The sequence below is a fragment of the Labeo rohita genome, chromosome 3 (assembly GCF_022985175.1).
Source record: "Labeo rohita strain BAU-BD-2019 chromosome 3, IGBB_LRoh.1.0, whole genome shotgun sequence".
NCBI classification, from domain to species: domain Eukaryota; kingdom Metazoa; phylum Chordata; class Actinopteri; order Cypriniformes; family Cyprinidae; genus Labeo; species Labeo rohita.
This window is the reverse complement of record NC_066871.1, coordinates 38,410,842-38,419,546: the sequence shown is the minus strand read 5'-3', so window position 1 is coordinate 38,419,546 and position 8,705 is coordinate 38,410,842. Positions and strand designations below refer to the sequence as shown.

At 37.9% G+C, this 8,705-nt stretch overlaps 1 long non-coding RNA gene across 1 annotated transcript; it reads right to left on the bottom strand.

Moving 5' to 3' along the window:
* Window positions 1-3,735: 3,735 nt before the first annotated feature.
* LOC127163436 (uncharacterized) lies at window positions 3,736-8,079 on the bottom strand. Its single transcript, XR_007827485.1, has 4 exons — window positions 7,397-8,079; window positions 6,486-6,597; window positions 6,050-6,154; window positions 3,736-4,203 (listed from the first exon to the last, which is right to left on the bottom strand). It is a non-coding gene; the product is annotated as an uncharacterized LOC127163436 (long non-coding RNA).
* Between the last annotated feature and the right edge of the window lie 626 nt (window positions 8,080-8,705).

Here is an 8,705-nt window from a genome sequence, read left to right as displayed (position 1 = left end):
CATTCCTAATCTCAGTGGGCAGGGAATTCCACAGTTTAGAAGCCAATGAAGAGAATGCCCTATCACCCATAGTTTTTAAAACTCATCTGAGCCAATACATAAATCAAAATCTATCCCATAAAAGTTTGTCATGGCTCAAAATGTAATAATTCTCACAGTGTGATCCACAGGTGCATATGCCTAATCCTACTCTTTACCATTTAAACCATTTCTGCATCTATTGATTTATTTCAAAACGTAAGAAATCCAAAAATCTTAAAATGACATTATTGATCTATCGATTTTATTCAACTCTTTCAACATTTCTCTCTTGATCTTTATTTTTTCAAACATGCTTTTAATTCATCACATTCCTTGATTCCTTTGTTCCTTTGATTCATATTTCAAGACTGAAAGGTTGTAGGTTAAACTGAATATTTCCAGGGTGGGTACAGTCTTGAATTATGCGTGCCACCCATCACAAGCATCTGTCTCTGTATATATCAGTCAGTGAGGGAAGCTGTGTTCTTATGATGTTCTGCGCTGCCTTCCTCAGCCTCTCCAGAGCATTCTTATCAGTCATAGTGCAGCTTTTAAACCAGGATGTTGTAAGTGATAATACTCTCCACGGAGCATTTGTTAAAGGACAGCAGGAACTCCTATGATGAGTTAACTCTCTTCAGTGACCTCAAGAAGTATAGTCTCTGTTGTGCCTGTTTTATGAGGGCATTTGTGTTAACAGACCATGTCAGATCCTGAGAGATGTATGTTCCTAAAAATTTAAAATTACTGACCTTTTCCACAGGTTCCTCTTTGATGTAAATAGGGGCATGCTTGTCCCTTTTTTCTTTCTGAAGTCTATGGACCAAGTACTTTGTTTTTGATGAGTTGAGTGTCAAGTTGTTATCAGAGCACCAGACAGTGAGTTTTTGGATCTCTTTCTGTCAGTCCCGTCAGTCCCTATCAGTCCCACCACCATAGTATCATCCGCAAACTTTATGATATTGCTGTCATAGATTGGTGTGCAGCCGTGGGTGTATTAGGTGTACAGCAGAGGGCTCAGAACGCAGCCCTAGGGGAACACCAGTGCTGAGTACTAGTTTTGAGGACCGATGGAACCCCATCCTGACCAACTGGGGGCGCTCTGTTAAGAAGTCCTTAATCCATCTGCATGTGTGGTGACTGACACCCAGACCGTGTAGTTTAGTCAATATTCTGCCAGGGATGATTGTATTAAATGCAGCAAAAGATGTGCCGTGAGCCCCCTTGCTACACTGTCCCTCTGTCCTTCTCCTGTAAGCCACTTTTGTTTCCTTGATGCCTTTTTAAGTTAGATCTGGCAGCATTCCCTGTTTCCAGACCTAAAGGCTGTATCTCAGTCTCTCAACAGCTGCTTGACGTGTCTGGTGATCCATGGTTTGCTGTTTTGATAATGTCTGATCTGTTTCTGTACAGTAACATTATCAATACAAGTGTGAATATAAAACAAAACAAAACAGTGGATGTATAGTCTGCCAGGTCCTGCATGTAGTGTGCTCAAAACAGTCCTGCAGTTGTGAGATTGCATCCTCTGGCCATAACCTTAAGTATCTCACCTTAGGAACAGTTTTCCTAAAAGTGGTCAGATTGGCCCAAGTGAGGACAGGTGTTTCCAGGGTGGGTACAGTCTTGAATTATGCGTGCCACCCGTCGCAAGCATCCATCTCTGTATATGTCAGTCAGTGAGGGAAGCTGTGTTCTTGTGATTTTCTGCGCTGCCTTCCTCAGCCTCTCCAGAGCATTCTTATCAGTCATAGTGCAGCTTCTAAACCACACCAGGTCAACTAGGTCACAGGGGAACAGGCCAACTGAAAACTCAGTGAACACAAGGACAAAAACTAAACATATCCCTGAAAATATTATTACTGTTGCATTATTAACACATTTAAGCTTTGCATTACTAATCCAAAGAAACTACCAACACGTTCTCACTCCCAACTCGTCACATATTGACGATTGGTCAGGACCCCTTAGCGTCACTTTTTGATGCTTAGGGTACCCCTTCAGCGTCACTTTTTGACAAGCAGTGTCCTCCATTGTTTTCAGTTGTTTGTCTTTAATTTAATTTAATGGTTTGCATGCATTTGTAAAAAAATAGAAATTATCTTATATAAATGTATACTTTAATTAATAATTATTGCAAAAACTGACCATAAACAAGCAGTATAAAAGCATTACAAACAAGTCCTGTTGCATTCCAAGTCTTCTGAAGCCATACAATATTTTTATGCGAATAACAGATTGTTTTGATCGCTGAAAATGTGTCTATTCTTCTCATAAATCAATCGTTTTGCTTCAGAACCCTTGGAATATGAATACTTTTTGAATAAATTATGAATATAGTTGTATCTGCCTGTTATATCTTGCATTTTGTTGACAGATGGTTAGGTGTAGGGGCAGGTGTTGGGTTAAATGTGTAAATAGTGTAATAAACTGTTGACTGTTTGCACTGAAAAAAAAAAAATCACACCCAAACATATATGCAATAATAGCAATATATAATAACCAAATATATAATTTAATCATGACGATAAAATCCCCAGTGCCTTTCGCGTCAGCACATTGACGCCAAGGTTTCTTATGTAAAGTACTGGAGGACCCTGCACGTCGGAAAATGACGCTAAAGGGGTACCCTGAGCGTCCAGAAGTGACGCCAAAGGGGTCCTGCCCAAGCGTCAATATTTGACGAGTTAGGAGTGAGACAGCACGAGATCCACCAGCATCGTGTGATCATGTGGAACCACCTTCAGCAACTGAATCAAGCTCAACCAAAGAATAAGCAATGGTCCCTGTTCAATTCAAACTGTCTTTGATATTTAGCGTTTGACTAACCTTAAAAAAAAAAAATCCATCACAATCTGCCCTGATCGTTCCTCTACACCGGTGTTTCTCAACCCTCCCAGCCAACATTTGTATGTGGGGCCCATATGGGTATGAACTGGGCTGAAAAATGGGCCCCATATAGGATTGTCCGCGGGTTCCGTAATGGCCCCATGTTAACTGCCCACGTGGATTTCATATAGGATTGAACTTGTCACAAAGTGGGACCCAACTGGGCAACATGCACAAGACCCATCTTGGTCCCAGCTTTAACCCAGCTAACATTTGATTGTGGGGCCCATGTGGGTTTGACATGGGCTGAAAAATGGGCTCTATATGGGATTGTCCGTGGGTTCCATAATGGCCCCATGCCAACTGCCCACATGGGTTTCATGTGGGATTACACTTGCCAACAAGTGGGCCCCAACTGGGCAACATGCGAAAGACCCATCTTGGCCCCATCTTTACTACATGGGCTGAAATATGGGTTTTAAGTGGGTTTGTCCATGGGTTCCATGTTGGCCCCATGCAACATACCCATGTGGGTTTTATGCAGGATTTACCTGGGCTTTAGGTGGGGCCCATCTAGGGATCATATGCAAGACCCATCTGGGTTCTATCTAAATATGGGTTTTACATGGGTTTGTCCATGGGTTCCATGTTGGCCCCATGCAACTTATCCAATGTGGGTTTTATGTAGGATTTCACTGGGCTTTAGGTGGGGCCCATCTAGGGAACATATGCAAAACCCATCTGGGTTCCATTTAATATATGGGTTTTACATGGGTTTGTCCACGGGTTCCATGTTGGCCCCATGCAATTTACCAATGTGGGTTTTATTTAGGATTTCACTGGGTTTAAGGTGGGGCCCAACTATGAAACACACACAAAACCTACCTAGGTCCCATCTTCAAACTCTATGTGGGAACTACATGGGATAAAGTATGGCTTGCAAGTGGGATTAAAAAAAGTTTTAAAGTTTTAAAGCATTAGCATTCAGCAGTACACAGTGAGATTGAAATCTTTTCAAATTTCAATTTTATTGAAACTACCCATCATATGCTATATTCTGATACCTAACTGTTAAAATCATTTAATTGTTAAAGTTAACAAACATTTTGAACTTGTATTTGAACCAGTATTTACTGAAAGCTTTGAACATTTGCACATAGAAAACAGAGACAGTAAGAAACAGCAGCAGCAACTATACATTTTTCAGTACTGCTTACACTGCAGACAGACATTTGTGCATTCTAGACACCCTCAATCCTCCTCTGTCTCTTGTCCCAGTAAACCATTTTGAGAGTTCCCTCTCAGATTCTTGCTGGCTGATCTTTGACATCAGTGCAGTCTTCTTAACAGCCTCTGCAAAACAAATATATTTAAAAATAGGACATTTTTAAATTTTTCAGGAAGATGAGGTATGAAGATGCTGCGCTCCACTACAGTAAGGAAAACAACAGAGTAACAGCAAAGGTGCTTGTTTACAGGCTATTCCAATAACCTTTCTACAATGTGTTTAGTAAACGTGAAATATTATGTTACTTACACATGTTAAAATACTACAAAATAATAACTTTTACTCAACTCAAGGGCGAGTAAATGACGACAGATTTTTTTTGTTTTTGTCAACTATTCCTTTAAGAGTCTCAGTTTTAATAACTTAAATTAGAGCTGCATGATTCTGGATATATAGAGAATCCCATTTTTGTTTAGATTCAAACAGATATCAAGATTCTGAACATTGAACTAAAAATAAAGTGTAATTTACTAGTGTAAGTGTAAGTTCTGTACTAGAAATACTATGACTGGAGTCTATTTAAAATGTTTAATCTTGAATGATTTTGTTTTTTTTTTAACTGTATGAATTAATGATTAAATGACTCATATGCACCTAGTGTACTTTCTATACTGGATGCGGCGCGGCGCGGCACTGCGCGGCACGGCACGGCACGGCGTGGCACGACACAATAAATCCCAGCTGGCAAACTGATGCCTCGTTTTATTTATGATGTACTGACAAAGTTTAAAGGGGTCATTGGGTGCCCAATTTCCACAAGTTTATATGATTCTTTAGGGTCTTAATGAGAAGTCTTTAACATACTTTGGTTAAAATTTCTCAGTGGTAGTGTAAAAAAAACCCCACCCATTTTACCATCAGCCCTTTTTAGAGTGAGCCATTCTGTTCCATGTTCCTTTAAACGCTAATGAGCTCTGCCACCCCGCCTCTATCTCCTGTGGGGTGACGATCAGTAATGTTTACTTTAGCCGCATTTAACCGCAAAACTTGCTAACTAGCACATTATTAAGAAAAGGCGAATTGCAAAGATGCATAAAAAACACCCATATACTCGCTTCTGCTGTAGGTGAAACTAGATTACAAATGATTCGCGTGAACATAGACACATTTATTTAGGCTGCCGGGCACATTTCCTTCAAAAACAAAAGTAATGTTAATCCTCTGCATCTCAGATGTCGGGAGTAAATGATGAGTGCTACTATGTGCATTACTGCATCCAACAATAGAACACCTCAATCACTCAATCGGAGATAGTCTTGTCTTCCCCTGCACTGGAGTCGAAACAAAAATGGTGGTCGGACTGTTCTCAGCGCTCACTCGGCTCAGTTAGGGTGGGTTTAAGATAAGACTGTCATGTCAATCAACTATCATGGGAGCGGCCTTGGTCGGTGTGACATCACACCGACAAGACACTGACAATGACCTTATTTGAAAAAAGGCATATTACTTGGATTACATTGGATTTTTCCCATATTAAGATTAAAAAAATTCCACTGTGTGAATTTATATCATTATGGGGTGGTTGTGTACACACACTGTCAACACACATTTATGTTCAAACTTGTAAAAATAGGTTTTGCATCCGATGATGTTCCAAACATTGGTAACTAGACAGTTGACGGGCCCCAATGATTTCCATAATATTTTTTTTCCTACTATGAAAGTTATTGGCTACTATGAACTGTTTGATTATCAACATTCTTCAAAAAATCTTTTTGTCTTCAACAGAAGAAAGAAATTCATACAGGTTTGGACAAACATAAGGGTGATGAAAGGTAAATGATGCCAGAACTTTCATTTTGGGGTGAACGTTCCTTTTAAGAAAATTATGTAGAATAAAATTAAGCAAAATCACTACATTTACTAAAATCAAAACATCTCACACATTACAAAAAGTCAGTGAATCCATACCAGATGTGAGAGTGCAATGTAGCAGATAAAGGACAATCCTCCTTCAAATTGGCAGTGATCAGCTGGATCCTTGCTGAATCTGTAGTGGGGTGGGCCCAACGAGTCCTTAAAAAGAATAATTTCTTTTTTTTACCATTCCTTTACAATCTTAAACAAAACATATTTAAATTGTACTGAAATTTGCCATTATAAGCCATTTAGGCAACATAAACAAACTGTCAGCTTTGAAACTGTTAGTTATGATCGAAACATGAACCTAATGCATAACAATACCATCAGAAAAATGTGAATCCCCAAAAGAAAGACAAAGAGGATTCACAAAAAAATGGACTCTTCCCATAGATATCATAGCAAGGTAAATACAACTGTATCTTAAAAAAGCTGTATCTTAAAAAAATTGTACACCACAATTAAATCTACCATAATATAATTTTACCTGCAGTTGCATTTATCCTGATATGACACATCTGAAGGCTGTGATGTTCTCCAGTGAATAAAATAAAGGACTGAAGATGGTGACAAGTTCTATTTCCTTTTCTTTGTGCCACCTCAGAAAAAGAAAGAAAACAGGGAAAAAAGTTACTCAGATTTTCTATCACCAGTGGAGGAAATGTCTTACAAATGTACTTATAATGATTATAATCATAGTTCAGGTCTGGAAACAGTGGTTAAAACTGACTAACATTTTACTGTAGTCTCTGTATTGGGTGCCTGTTTTCCCTGAAAAACGTGTGCTTGATCTAAAAATGTGAACCAATATCTTATCATTAGAAGTTATCAGTATTTGAAGAGGTGAAGTAAAAAATATACTCAGAAACGGTCATCTACAAAAACATAACACTCTCATACAACACTCTCAACTCTCCTATATATTCCAGTGTTTTCGAGTGTGAATTACAGTTTAATCACTCACTTCACTTATTCCAGTGCTCCTTTACTTCTCATGAGTTTGAGTTTTAAACTAAACATTAATACACACAAACACACACCAACTTCCCCTGGTGAAAAAAACAGCATATGCTGATAGGTATGTTTTATGCTGGAATGCTGGATGCTGGTTTTGATGATGGCTGGTTGCTGGTGCTGGTTGCTGGTTTTTGCTGGTTTACCAGCTGGTCAAAGGACCAGCTAAACCAGCTGGTATAAACCAGCAAACAAACCTATACCAGCATATATTTTTTCACCAGGGTCAAACACTAATTTACACTGAAATACGTGCTAATATGCCAGCGCGCTAATATGCTAATCGCGATTAGCCTCTCCCTTTAATTTCCTCTCACTCACATTAATTAATTGTGGGTACAAATCATAACTTTATGATGGTTTGACTGAAAAATGTTTTGTTACCTGACATCGCCATATGTTTTCGCGATCTCACACATCCAGTCTGCCCCTTCCTCTGTGTTCACATTCCAGCTTCTGTTCTCCGTTGACATCTCACAGTTCAAATTAGTTTACAATAAGAATTTAACAGGCACATAATCAGGAACTGAGCGCGTAATCTTGCGGATCAGTAGCAGCACATCACCAAACTGATTAGTATATTTTCAAACTGCACTAGCAAAAAGGCGCGCGAGGCTGTCATTGGCCAGTTTCGTGAATGACAGTCAGATTAACCAATCCTGATGAAAGCAACAGGTGAAACAACCAATAGAAATTGTTTCAGAGTGGTAATGGAAAATAAACTTTTTTTTTTTTTTTTAACAAACGTGTGTGTATTTAGTTTTATTTTTTTGGCTGTATTATTTGATTAATTGGTCAAACAGTGTTTTCATGACAGTGTATGAATAAAAATGTAATAGTGATATGTAAAAGTCCACACAGAATCTCACTGCTCTTTTGAGATTAAAACTGTATCTATTATAATTATTGTTACTAATGCTAATAATTAAAATTATACATATACATTTGGATTTTGAAGAGGTGTTTTGATCAAAATATCGTAAAATGCTAATAAATAAAATGTTAATAATCATAATTATTCAAAAGGCAGATATTTCTTGTTATAGACATGACATTTATTCAACATACAGATCTGTTATTATTATTATTATTTTTTATTTATTTATTTTTTTTTTTAAAGATTTTTTTGTTAAAAACAAATTTGAATGATTTAGCATTATACATTATCAATTTGTGTCAATGTTAAAACAGCAGCTGACATTATTTCAATCATATTTCATCTTTGAAGGTCGGTCATGTGCCGACTAGACTGAAAAGAAAAGTCTGTACTGTTGGTTCAAAAAGAAAACTGAACACAAAACACAATATGCTAACTGAATGAAACAGCACTTTATTCTGAACCCCTGTATCATATGCTGCAAATACGATTTCTGGATATACATTGGATTTTTCCCATCAGAAACATAAATGTCCATTCTGTCTTTCTTCTGTCTGTCTACTGACATTTGTTAAGACATTTGCTTTAAACATTACAGTGTTTACAATAACTTTTGTTAACTCTACAATACATAAATCCACTTTACCAGCTAAATTACTTAGACAGAAATGCCATAGAAATATACAGAGCTACCACACAAATGGAAATTCAAAGACAATATTTTAAAAATGGTGAATAAGGTCAATACTGTACCCACATAGATCCCAAACCCACTGCCCACTCCACCTAGTACCTATATGTGTACTACCTAGGGCC